We start from the raw sequence: 13775 nt of genomic DNA, 5'->3' as shown, positions 1-13775 counted from the left end.
TGAGCTAACAACTGTTGCCAATCTTTTTTTTTTTTTTTCTGCTTTATCTCCCCAAACCCCCCCGTACACAGTTGTATATCCTAGTTGCAGGTCCTTCTAGTTGTGGGATGTGGGACGCCGCCTCAACGTGGCCTGATGAGTGGTGCCATGTCGGCGCCCAGGATCTGAACCCTGGGCCGCTGCAGCGGAGCGCGCGAACTTAACCACTCGGCCACAGAGCCGGCCCCAGAAATCCAAGTATTATATACCCAAAGATGTTTACTTATTATGATGAATTATCCTCCAGATAGTCTTCAATCATGCATTAAAAATCTACTAGGACAGTAGTTCTCAAATTTGGCCGCATATTGGAATTACTTGGGAATATTTTAACAATCCAGGTTTTTCTTTGCTGCTATCAGACATTGTGACTTCATTGCTTTCGGGTTTGACCTGGGCATTGGGATTTTCCCAGATGATTCTAATGTACAGCAAAGTTTGGGAACTGCTGTTTGAGGCCAGCATCTACTCAAGAGCCCTTATAGAAAAGATATTTACATCTGTACCTGTGTGTTTATATTACTGTTACTTAGCTTGAGCTTACTGATTCATTTAGCAAATATTTGTGTGACACTGAGAGATACAACATTGTTGAAATATATTGGTTTTAGTAGTACTAATTCATTTTTAGTGTCTTTTCTATTAGCAAGAATACATCAATTCAAGAGGAAGCATAAAATTTGTTAGTCAAATGGAATCTTTTTTTTCCATAAAAGGTAAACATTACAAACTATATAATAGCATTGGCTGTATCACTTTCTCTTTTTTTTTTTTTTTTCTGGCCATGTACGAAAGTACAAAAGCAAGCCAAGTGGAGGTATGCGTGTACATATTTTTGTCCAGGGACAGTCAGGCTTGTTTATGACTCATAAAAGTCACAACGACACACTTCTCAGCCTCCTCATACTCTACCTCTCTCTAGATTCTCCTCAGCTGCCACTCATCCCAATCCATTCCCACCTTCCATTTCTTTCTTCCTAATGCCTACTCTTTGTCGAAATGGCAGATTATACAGGGGATTACGGAATGGGTGTCCGCGTCTTTCAAACTTATTTATTTGACTGAATAAAGCGTTGGGATAAATTTAATATGGACTTTAAAGCCAAAAGAACCTGTTAATTATTTACCTTCAGCATTAGAGGGTACTTGGCTACTTAGGGGAATCACTTGAAGAACTTAAAAAAAAAAAAAACACTAATGCCCATTGCCAGGGCATCACTTCCACAGATTCTGATTCAATTGGTTCGGGTGGAGTCCAGACTTAGGGCATTCATATTTTGCCTTCTTTTTTTTAAAACTCCTCAGGTAACTCTATAGTGGAACTTGAGGTAAGTGCTAGAAGTAAAAGGTAATATATTATAAAGCAGAGACGGGTCAAAGAAGGAAGCAACATGGGCAAATATACATGAATGCAAGAACTTGCACAGATTAGCTATAATACAAATGAAAGTGCACGTATTTGATTAAATCATATGAAACCATTGCTTCTGTGTATAATCAATTCCAATCAATGGTTATTGAGTTAGCATCTACTATGCACCTTGGTGATGTCACATGGCTCTTTGTTAATGCCTCCATTATAGCTGTCCACTCAGTCAATTGTCATTCTTCAGCAACACATCTGCACCTTCCACGACTGGGAATTCTTGATGCGGACTTCCCGGGTTTCTTTGTGCCTTCAGGGCCTAGCTCATAGTCTCACACATAGTTGGTGCTCACTGACTGTTTATGGATTGAATGCAGAAGTGAGAACGTAAATGAAATGCTGAGTACCATGGAATTTGCAGAAAAAGACACAATCTGGTTTCTGCTTTCATGGAATTTACAATTCGTATAATCCAATCAATAGTGTGAAAGTCACGTGGTATATATCCAGGACAGAATTAGAAGATAATGTGGGGCATTCTCCCTCAAAAAAACAATTTAACAGCTAGAGGAGAGATGTCTTTGAGTGGTCAAGAAGGGGAAAGATAACCACTCGACAAAGTCCTTATAGAAGGCTTTGTAGGGGAAACGAAACAAACTGGGTCTGGAAATTGTAGCAGACTTTGAAGAGTGAGGCTGGGAGCAGACACCCTGTAAAGTGATAATTAAACGCTTGGAGACGACTGAGGATGGGTGCTAAGTGGTAATGTCTGAATAAGCAGCGTGTTATCTACGTAATTGGCAATAGTAGCACAGGTTTCTGAAGAAATCACTTGACAATGAACTGGCTGACTGGGACTTGCTCATCACTATATTCCTACTTCCTAGAAGAATGTATGGCTTATAGTAGGTTCTTAATAAATATTTGTTGAATAAATATTAAATGAGTGGTTAAGTTTGCATGCTCTGCTTCAGCAGCCCACGGTTTTACTGTTTCGGATCCTGTGTGGGGACCTAGCACCACCCGTCAAGCCACACTGAGGTGGCAGAAGCAGAAGTACCTACAACTGGAATATGCAACCATGTACTGGGGGGCTTTGGGGAGAAGAAAAAATAAAGATAAAGAAGCAAGACTGGCAACAGATGTTAGCTCAGGGTCAATCTTAAAAAAAAGAAAAGAAAAGAAAACATATATGTATTAAACGAAACAAGGAAGGAAAGAATGAAGAATGCAGTATCCATCAGGTATTTATTTATTGTTCAATATTTATTCAGCACTAACTGAATGCGAGGCTACGTGCTAGAAACTAGGGCCACAAAGGTGAATAAAAATGCAGTCTTTATTGTTCTTATAGCGTACTGCAGTTGTTCTCAAATTTTCATTTGCCTGAGAATCACCTAAGGAGCTTAGTAAAAATGCAGACTCTTGGGATTTGCTCCCTAGAGATGTCAGCGATTCTGACTGAGAATGCCAGGCGCAGGGTTCAGGAATATGCACTTTAATAATTCCTTCCCCCTCCCAGAAGGCACTTTGATGCCACTGATTTGAGGATTATATTTTGAGAAACCTTCACCTAGAAGAAAAGATCCAACAGACACCATATCAAAGAAATGCCCCCAAGGATTGTGAATATCTGGTAGTAGGTGCCATAACAGAGGTGCCCTCAGGGAATGACAGAGGTGGCGTCACTTGAACTGAGTCCTGAGGAATGAGTTGAGGCCTCCTAGGGAGTCAAGATGAGAAGAGAGAAGACATTCTTGAACGAAGAAACAGCAGGGAGGTGTGAAAACATGAACATTCAGGAAATTACAATTGGTTTGGTACAAGGATTGGATGTGTTTTGGGATACACAATTTCTCTTAATGCCACAAAGTATTTCTGGTGTTTGGTCTGGTCTTGTGAGGAAAGAAAGGACAAGCAATGCTTAAATTTTGCCAGATCAGATGAAGCAATTAAGAACTGAAGATGTTAGGAAACAGAGAGACCACCACCAGGTGGCTATGATTATGTTTCTAAGAGCCTAACTCTACTGCCTAGTTTTGGGTTCACATATTAGTATAATTAGCTTGATATTTAGTTCCCTGATTACAGGAACTTCAATTCTCCAGTTCTGGGAAAACTGGGCTAGAAAGCAGAACAAAACACTTTTTTAATACTGACTTCCTCTGTACTAAGAATATTTTTTTGTTTAATCAAGAAAATGAGGCCTTTCCTCCTAATTATCCAGAAAAGAACAAATGATTTTCCAACTAAATACAGATCACTTAGATATACTTCTCAAAGGAGGAATTTGGGCTACTTATAGAAACAGCTGAATGCATCTGGAGACACCTTTTGTCATCCACACAAATCCGTAGGCAAATCTCTAAGTTTACTGTCTGGAAAGAACACACAGAAAATCATCCCAACAATAACATCTAATTGTTTTTTCCTACTGATGCTCCTGATTCTCCTTTTTCACATGAAACCTACAGCAGGTAAATTTGGTGAATTATCCAAGGAGATAGAACCAGGTTGACAGAAAACTACCATCCAGCTTGAGAGTCTACTGCACCCTTGCCTTTGTCAAATATTTCTGCTCAGGCAGGCTTGGTGATTTCTTTCTTTTTTTTTTTTTTTCTAAGATTTTATTTTTCCTTTTTCTCCCCAAAGCCCCCTGGTACATAGTTACATATTTTAGTTGTGGGTTCATCTAGTTGTGGCATGAGGGATGCCGCCTCAGCGTGGCTTGATGAGCAGTGCCATGTCCGTGCCCAGGATCCAAACCAGAGAAACCCCAGGCGCCAAAGCAGAACGCGGGAACCTAATCACTCAGCCACGGGGCCGGCCCCAGGCTTGGTGATTCTTCAAACATGAGACACACTTGGGAAAAAGTCTATCAGCCATAAATTTGGGGGATCCTAAGGACATAAGCGCCCAGTCTACCCATCTCTGAAAAAATTATTAATTTAAAACAGAAGTATTCTAGAGCTTCTATACCTGCAGAACACTGGAGAGGTTGTTTTCCTACTCAGCCCGGAGGCTTGGATATGAGGACAGTGTCACCACAGCTTCCGAGGGTGGGTCGCTACCATTCTACCCTACCCATGCGAGGGGCTGGCAGCACCAGCGCAGGTTAGTTGGGGGCCCCCGGGAGGCTGGGGAGTGGGAGATTGTTAATACATCAATTGCAGCAGAATAGGTTCCCAAGTGACCTGAGGCAGGTTGAATTTCTTCTGGCACATTTGTACTCTGAAAGCCAAGGCCCTGCCCTGTGTCACTAACCCTCCTATCTCTGAAGAAGCACCATTTCATGGTTGCCCTCTGCACCTCAGCTCCTGCCTCCAAGCTTTCTTTCTCACGGGGCTGCAGCAGCCTGGCTCTCCAGCCCCCTGCAGCATTTCATGATCATCTTTTTTTGAGGGACAAAATAGTTTCCTTCGCATGTCCAACCTGCCATAAGATGCTAGTCCTTTTAACAACCAGAACAGTTGGGTAAGTGTTTCTACTGTGTCCTGTGTCCACACCAAACATACTGGGCTGTACTATGTGCTAGAGAGTATGCTGTTCCTTTCATCCCTTTAAATTTGGAAGCAAATTAAAAGGCATAAGCTTCAACTTATTTGGAGGAGCCTGTGACCAAAAACAGAGGCTTCATCTTCCCTCCCTAGGACCCCGTTTGTGGGATGTTCTAACTCAAGGAGCTGAGTCATACTTACACGAGCTTCAGCTTGTTGGACTTAAATAGGCATCGCAGAACCTGACTTCCCTCTTTGGTTTTGTTCTCTGTGGTTGCTCCATCTTTCCTCTCTTCTTCCTCTTGAATTATTTTTACTCATAATGAAACCAGTGGGAACATGGAAGGTGGAGTACTCATTTGATCCTTTCAAGTCCCAGTTGGGTCTGATTTCCCAAATTGCACTTCACAGCACTTTGTGGTATGTTTCTCTGCGGAAGTCTTAACAATTGTATAAAAATCTTTGCACTTCTGTGGAACCTGGCATACAAATCCCAGTAACTGTATACATCATCAACAACCTTTGAAGTGCTATTTGGTTTTCTTCCAAAAAGACACAGCCCTTTACACTTTCATGATGGATTATACTTCTTAAGGCTGAACCCTAAAAGCTCTAGAGTAATTGACAACCTTTGTTTCTCGATCTCCAAGGTCAGGTTCCCTATAGCAGATTCTATTTGTACATGGCTCACCATGAAGGACACTTGCAGACAGTTTCCACTTAGGGCAGCGGCTTTCTGCAGCTCTCTACCTGTAAGCATTCATTCACCTTATATTCAGTCAGTGGATAGGACAGGCGGGAAGTGCCAGGAAGTAAGGTGTCATGAATGATCCTCAGCTATTGAGAAAGAAGAGATTCCTTGCCCCTCTTTGGACAATTCTGAAGCATGTTCTGCAGTTCCTCAGAGGGCCCCCAGAGAGACTGAAGCCCAGTTACCTTTAGCAGTCACCTGCTGATTAACGTAGCCTTTATTGGCTCTTGTCCCTGCCCTGTCTCACTTTCCCATAATGTTAGCATGCTTTCTGGGATCACCTTCAAAATAAATTTACAGCCAAATCCTTATCTCTGCGTTTGCTCTTAGGAGTACCCAAACTAAGATACATCCCAAGCAAGTCTGAGACCTGTCCTAACCACAACCCAAAATCAATCTCCTTAGGATCAGGTACTACAATACCCAAAATGTCTAGGATTTCTTGTAGTGTGTAGCCTTGACCAGGATTTCCAGTGAATGATTCACAGCTTTCTCTATATCAGTGGTTCACCCAGTCTCCAGTGATTCCTATTTTGGCAGGCAAAACAAAAGCCCGTGGATCAATGCAAGAGTATCTGCCCTCATTCAAGAAATGCTCTAAGTTAATAAACAGTTTATACTCGAAGCCTGGACGAATACTAACTTCTAGCTTCTCCTCTCATGAGTTTCTTACTACTCTTGCAGAATGTTGCATACACCCAATCTCCACCAGGAGTGTGAACTCCTGCATGATGCTTTCCTCAAGGCCTGTACTGCTTATTGCACTGTAATGTCCACAACTTCTGTCCAACACTGGTGTAGCATTTGGGGAGTCCAGCTACAGGCAAAAATTCCATCAGGCTCAAACATAGATGATTGCGGGTTTCACACGGCAGGCTTTTTGGGAGTAGCTGCCCTCCCACAAGAGACTTGGTGTTTAGTAAGCGCATTGCAGTTTTCTGAAGGGAGTTTCAGTCAAGCCCTCAGCACACAGCTCCCCCTCAGGCCGGCCATGCTCCTGCTGACATCTGCATCCCTAGCTCAGAAGCCTCCTTATTGTACTTTTTCACTCCTAGCCCTTCCTTCTTTTCCTACCCCGGCCCCTGAAGTCCATAAAGAGTGAGGAGCCCTTGGTTAGGGGTCCTTCAGCAGTGAGACAAATTTCTCTATCTGTACTACATGGCATGTCAACTGATCGTTGCCCAGTGCCATCTCATGGGGAAAGATGGAATACTAGGGAGCCAGTGCTTCACTTTCAGGGCTCTTGCTTGTGCTGTCACACTAAGTGATTAAAGTTTTGATTGTTATTTTCAGTTTGGCTCGTTGTCCTAATTGACCACCTTGACACCTGGAAACTCAACAACATTCTGTAGACCATTGTGGCCCATGCAGAATTACTCATGTCCAACAGTTTGGCTGTCACAATGAAGGCATACACCTGGCTGAATTCTGGGTGATGGAAATGTTGTCACAGATGTGGCAAGGAAATGCACCTTCATTTAGATATCAAAGCCGTGACTCAAAAAGATAACCCAGGAATCATGTGAGATCTCCCTAGCATTTGGTGGTTTTCTTTAAAATTTGACTCCCATCCCCAATGTCTTAGTTTGTGTTAATGCAGCACCCACCTAATGATATCTAGATATTCTTGATCTTACTTCTTCATTGCCCCTTATCTCCTGTGCTGACCTGAGGCCTAGGCACTTTTGATCTGGCAACAATCTTATCTTTTTGCCATTTTCTACCAGAAATCCAATCTCGCCAAGCATATTATGATTTTTTGGTTTCTCTAATACTTGTGGGGGTCACATTCCTTTGGAGGATCCTGCCCCCTGATTTGTTTTCCAGCCCCACACTCCAGAGTTTCTCTCCTAGGGAGTAGCTGTGACTGGTCAATCTGTAGTCTCCAGCTCCTGTAGCATTTCTATTGGATAAAATGACTTTTTCAAATACCATGAGGATGATTCTCACTTCTTCTCACATCCAATTCCCCTCACACCACAAACTCTCCTATTTCTCTTTCTCTAAACTTTTTGAACTCTTCCTCCATATCCAAGCCAGCGTGAACTTCTCTTCACTCTCCACCTTTCCCAGATCTTATGGGGAAGAGCTGAAGAGGCAAAACTCATTCGTGAGTAAATCTTGGAACACTTGCACGTTAATAATTTTTGTCTTCTCACAACCATAAAAAGTAACCAAATACTAAGCAAACAAACTGATTAACTGGAAGAATAACATTGGTGTTAAGACCACAACATGAGTTTATATACTATACACCACAACTTTCAAGGTGTTTAATAGTGGGAAATTTACTTCACCTCTCTCTAAGCTCTTGTCTTCTTCTGTAAAGTGGGATAATAATACCTATTTTATATGTATTATAGATAAGGTGATTATGATATTTATCATTTGTGCCTTGCACACAGTAAACACTTAATAATTTATAGCCATCATTATCCCTGGAAAAAGTTAAATTTTTCGCTGGAAGCGCGTGGGTCGTGTTCCTGGCTCCAATCCACACAATTCATAAGAACATTGCCTCCACTCAAGCTTACTAATGGTTCAAGTAGTTCTGTCCTTTATTCAGCTTCACTACGTGGAACACAGGAAATTACATGTGGCTCCTTCCTTTATTCTTGAGAGGGCTTCCAAACAGAGAGTCAGCAGTGGAATGTGAGCAGATAGTAGAAGGTGAAAATCTCCTTGATTTCAAAACCTTTCCACCTGTAGGTGGCTGATTTTATTGAGCTCTTTTTTTAAATGTGGTTTTGTGGTTGAACCAAAGCAGAACACAGTCATGGTAAAGAGTGATTAAATGAAATAAGACCTAGGTTTCTATTTGATATTGAGATTGAAGGCAATTTGTGGCCACTCAGTCATAAGATAAATTGTCCTCTTGAATGCGATATGATTGTTTAATAGTCAGTGGCCACAATCTGAACAAAATAAAGGGAGAAATTCAAGCTGCAAACTACTTTTGCTATAATTTCCATGCATTTGGTCAGAACTTTAACTTTCTTACTAGCATTACTAAATCATTGCCTAAATTTGTTTCTCTAGTTTCCATTTGTTGACATAATGAGAAAGAGAATTTCAAGAAGAGTACCTTAGATAAATAGGCCTAGTGAATTTAACAGTTGCAGGATATCGGGTAATTTCCATAAAACATGTATGAATATACCCCCCAAAAATATTACAAGAATGGCAATATTGTGACATAAAAGAGTAACAAATGGGGCTAGCCTACACACTGATATGTATATAATGCTCTCCCTCATTATTTGGAACATTTTCCTCCCATATAAGAACAACGACAGCATTCTCTGACATGAACATAGAATTTACCAATGTCTCAAAACGGCTCGATTTTTGTAGTCCGGAAGACAATACAATGGTAGAGTAAGATTAATCAGGGCGGGGGTACAGGTCAGGAAGGGAGGCCTGGCCAGAAGAATTCAGACAATAAAACTCAATGGTAGTGAAAATATCATTCCAGAACAAAGCAAGATCTGAAATATCCAGAGAGGTTTTCAACTTAGGTTTGGACTGACAGAATAAGTCTGAAGATTTTCTCAATACCATAAATTTATGCTGTGAAAAGAGTTGCACCCAAAGATGTCCTATCTTTTCATCATAAGCATCATCGATTCATAATTAAATCAGCATTTGGAAAGTACTGTTCAAAGCCCCTTAAGGCATATTGTTAAAAATGTGGGAAGGATATACTCCTTTTCAGTCTACTGTATTAATTACTGTGATGAAATGAATTAGTAACCAAGATCATTAAAATACACAAAGATAAGAAAGATACACCTCAGGAATTACTCATGCTAACTTCCTTGGCAGCTAGCCTATGTAGATCACACCCACCTTCACAGCAGGCCCTGGAACTACTCACCTGGTCTTTTGTTTTGAAGACTTTCCCTTATGGAACTCCTGTTCTCCAAAGAGATACTTTTCTTCCCAGAGCTTTTAGTCTCCTCTTTATCACAATATCAGGACACTGCGTTCTGTTATCTTTGCCCAGTGTTCTTTTCCTGATTACAGTGCATAAATAGAGGAGGCAACTGGCTCCTGTGTGATGAGAAAGTTCCCTGACCCCTATTCTAAGCAGCCTCCATCTCTCACACACCAATACCTCAAATGATGCCACTGGAATCACTCCTTAGAGTTAATTTTCGCCCGTCTCCACCTGACCTCAGAGGATCCACTCAAGGAGTCTTATTTTTTTTCACTCCAGATGGGAAATTCAGAATAGGTGAGATTATGACTTGAGGACAGGGACCATCTCATTCATTTCCATATACCCAGTATGTTGCTTGGTATGTGGTAGGGGCTCAGTATAAAATAAAAATAAATACTATGAGAATATTTGATGAGAGAATGCTACAATGGAAAGAGAAAATGTCTAGAAAGTAGAGACTAGGAATTCCCCTTCTTTACCTCTTTGCTAAAGCTGGTCCTTTAGGTTCAAATTCAACTTGTTGGATGCCTCCACTCACTTTCTGGGAGCATGTTTCCAAGAGCAAACTGTGCTGCTTCCTTGGCACCATTCCTATATCCTCGCTAGTCTAGACATTCCTGACAATTGAGATGCCTCTCCAGGAACTTGGATCTATAAACATTCACATAAGCAGGAAGAAAATTCTAAGTGTCCTGGGAGCAAAAAGAAAACAGCTCGGTCTACAGGGCATTAGAAAGGCAAAAGGAAAGGAATCAGAATTATGGATGGCAGTGCTACTGCTCACTTCTCGGGGCACTTGAAACTTTGCGAACAGTGAGTAGACCTGGGTAGTTTTAAGGGAATCAATTGCCAGATCCTTGCATGTTTCCACCAACTTTTAAGTTTTAAAAACAAAAATACAGAATAAACTCCCATATGTACTTTACCTAGATTCAGCAATTGTTAACATTTTGTCACACTTCCTCTCTTTGGCTCTCAATCTCTTTCTACACACACACACACACACACACACACACTTTTTTTGTTGTTCAACAGTTTGAAAGTTTCAGATGTCATTACATTTATCCTTAAAAATCCTTAAACATGCATTTCCTAAGAATAAGGACATTGTCCTATATAACCACAATATCATTATCTCATCTAAGAAAATTAATGTTAATTTCTATCATCTAATATTCCATTTTTTTTCTTGAATTGTTCCCCCCCCCCCAAATTTACAACTTCATTGCTTTATTTTTTTTAAATTTAGGATCCAATCAGAGCTCATACTCTGTATTTATTAATTATGTCTCCTCAATATAAACAGTTGTTCCAACTGTTCTTTTCACGATATGGATTTTGTTGTTGCTTTTAAGAATCCATGTCAATTGACTTATAGAATACCCCACATTCTGAATTTGTCTGGTTGCTCCTCATGGTTAGATTCGAGTTAAACTTTTCTGACAGAAATACTAAATAGTTGATCATATCGGAAAGCACATTAAATCAGATGGTCTCACCTTTGGGGATGCTAAGTTTGAACACTTGGCTAAGGTGGTGACCCGAGAGCTCTCCACTGTATTTTTCCCATTGTATTTAATAAAGGTATTGATAGAATAATAAATGTGGGGTCATTCTTTAATACCATGTAAGCATTTGTTCCCCATCAACCTATTAGCCAATGATTTTATCATCCTTTGATGATTCTTGCCTGAATCAATTATTACATCAGGGCTTGACAGATTTATTTTAAAATGTCAATAATTATGATATACCACAAATTACACCCTTGCAATACTTAGCCTTAGTTGAACTTTAAAAGGTAAAAGAGGAGACATAGATTTTCAAAATTCTTTTAGGGGATATTTTAACAAGAAAAAGAGTTTGAAGAACACTAATTTAGACCATCCAGATTAACCCGGAGAAAGAAACTGGGGCAAAGAGTTGTTACCTATATTGGTCAGAGTGCCAAGAAATCCCATTTTGAGGATCCTAGACCTTCCCAGCGAAAGTTGATGTATAACAAAATTTTCTTGTTTCATCACCAGTTGGCCACCAGTCTATCTGCTAAATCAATTGAAGCCAATAGACCTAAACTTAAAAAGAAGATAATGTAATGTGTAATAGTGTGGAGATTTCATTTAGGAACAAGTAGTAACTTTAAGTAAAAGTACAGTTGATTTTCACTTATGTTCTTTGAAGGGACTGATGCACTACTTGAGTTTGTGTGGCCTAGTAGTTGAAGGCCTAGGTGCTCTGGAAAGATCCACAACTGTACCGAGTTAGCCTCATAAAGGGGAGCTTTGTGGTCTTTGCTCTGGATCTAGACTGTACTATTGCTCTCAAGGTTGCAGAACCTACAGGTAGAATCACTGTCCTTCCAGGATCAAAGGAGACAGACTCAGCACTCCCCAGGGCTCCGCAAGCCATGAGGAAAGAATGTTCTCTTTCAAAGGAATGAGTGCCATTCCTTGCCCTGAGGCCCAGAAGAGCAACTGCCGCCTACTCTTTCCTGGGCTAGAAATCCTTCCTTTCCCTCCCTGCAGTGTCTGGTATTTGACTAGACGATAATACAGCTTGCTTTAGTTTAATAATGCCTGGTAGGTCTGCATTGTCTGTGTAATGCCCATTCAAAGGAAAAGAATTTGCATTTAGTTTCAATTCTGAAACTGGGAAATGAGACTTTAACTAAACCAAGAAGTTATTCCAAACTTTGAAAAGAGTTATCTGTGACATGGACCAGACGCCAGTGTTGTGTGCAGTCAGCTCTCAGTTATCAAAATTTACTTCCAAACAACTGTTTTTCTGAGGACACCACAAACATCGCATGCTTAGTTTCATCTAATGTGACTAGACTAGTCTGCTTCAGCAAGAATTTTTGGTTGTCTCCACTATTTGGAACACAATCCCAAACCCTACCTTAACTGTAAAATTTTTTCTCCTTCAAAAACCAAGTCAAATGAATTCAGAAGCTTAAAGTAATAAAGGAATTTCCCTCAGGAACAGTAATGAAAGTTAACTGTAGTATTTAGGGTAAAGCTAAGCATCTGTGACAAAGATATTTCAATAATATTTTGGAGAAGGTAGTCTTTATCTCTCTTACACAGAAAGGTCGGGTTCTGCCCTAAGTTGTCATTTACAGACCAGGTTCCTTCCATCCCCTAGACAGGCATTACTATCATGTTCATAATCAAGGCTCAATTGCAATGGGTTCCAGTCAATGGAAAGTGGAAAACATTGTGGAGGAGAAAAATTCATTCTCTTCAGGCTACAGCTCAAAAGTGGTGCCCATTACTTGCATTCACATTCTTTTGGCAGGAATTTAATAATATGGCCACATTCATACACAAAGGTTGGGAAACAGTGTTACTGGGCAGGATATGTTCACTTTCAATTCTCCTGCTGTGGAAGAGGGAGGGAATGAGTCATGGTGAGCAGCTAGTATGCTCCATCACAGTAATAAAATTGTCTTTAGTTTTCTTCTTCTTCTTCTTTGGATATGGAAAATCAAAGAGGAAGCTGATGGAAACTACCCTCACTGGTACTTCTTCACATGTCACCAACCATTGTAGGGCTCCCCCTCAACAAGGCCCTTCTTTATGCCACCAGTTACCCCTTTCCGCATTACTCCTTAAGTTAGCCAAGGCAGCACACAGGGATGGACGTTGATGGTGGAAGCAAGACTGTGGTGATGATGGTGTTGAAATTCAATCACGGTTCTATTTCAACAATCTGCAACCTTTAGACTCCAGGGCCTGTAAATGTAGCTACAAATTAGACGGAACATAGAGCTGATCTCAGTAGTTTGGCAAATGGATCCAAAAATAACTAAAGTAGGTCATAGAAGTGTAACCCCTATGTCCTAGGCTTGATCTGCTTATTGGAATAAATGAGAAAACATTTACTTTATCACCTCAAATAAACATGCTCCCAGCCATCCCTTCCTTGGCTTGTAGGAAATCCATACCTTTAGAGTTGTCCTATCCCCTCAAATATTCAGGATGTTTTAAAGGCTGCTTATTTATGTTGAAGTATCATCCATGGTTGATATTTGCTGCTGTCTTGATAAACTCAGATGTATGCATTGGTGCTTGGGCTGCAGAACTTGGAATCCAAGACAGCCAACGGAGTATAGGCTGTGACAGGGTTAGCCACATGGTTATATCTTGCAGCTACTGATATAGTCAGAAACCTACCACT

At 40.6% G+C, this 13775-nt stretch overlaps 1 long non-coding RNA gene across 2 annotated transcripts in view; it reads right to left on the bottom strand.

Annotated features, from left to right (window-relative positions):
- The window catches only part of LOC138923460 (uncharacterized), a 29659-nt gene extending 19374 nt beyond the window's left edge, over positions 1–10285 (bottom strand). The window contains exon 1 of one of the 2 annotated variants that reach the window (XR_011437095.1): positions 9531–10285. This is a non-coding gene — a long non-coding RNA (uncharacterized lncRNA). The remainder of the gene's footprint in view (positions 1–9530) is intronic. The other variant, XR_011437099.1, reaches the window with a different exon arrangement.
- Positions 10286–13775: the final 3490 nt, after the last annotated feature.

This window comes from Equus caballus, chromosome 1, assembly GCF_041296265.1.
Source record: "Equus caballus isolate H_3958 breed thoroughbred chromosome 1, TB-T2T, whole genome shotgun sequence".
Classification (NCBI taxonomy): domain Eukaryota; kingdom Metazoa; phylum Chordata; class Mammalia; order Perissodactyla; family Equidae; genus Equus; species Equus caballus.
The sequence above is the reverse complement of the archived record's forward strand: the minus strand, read 5'-3'. Positions and strand labels throughout refer to the sequence as shown.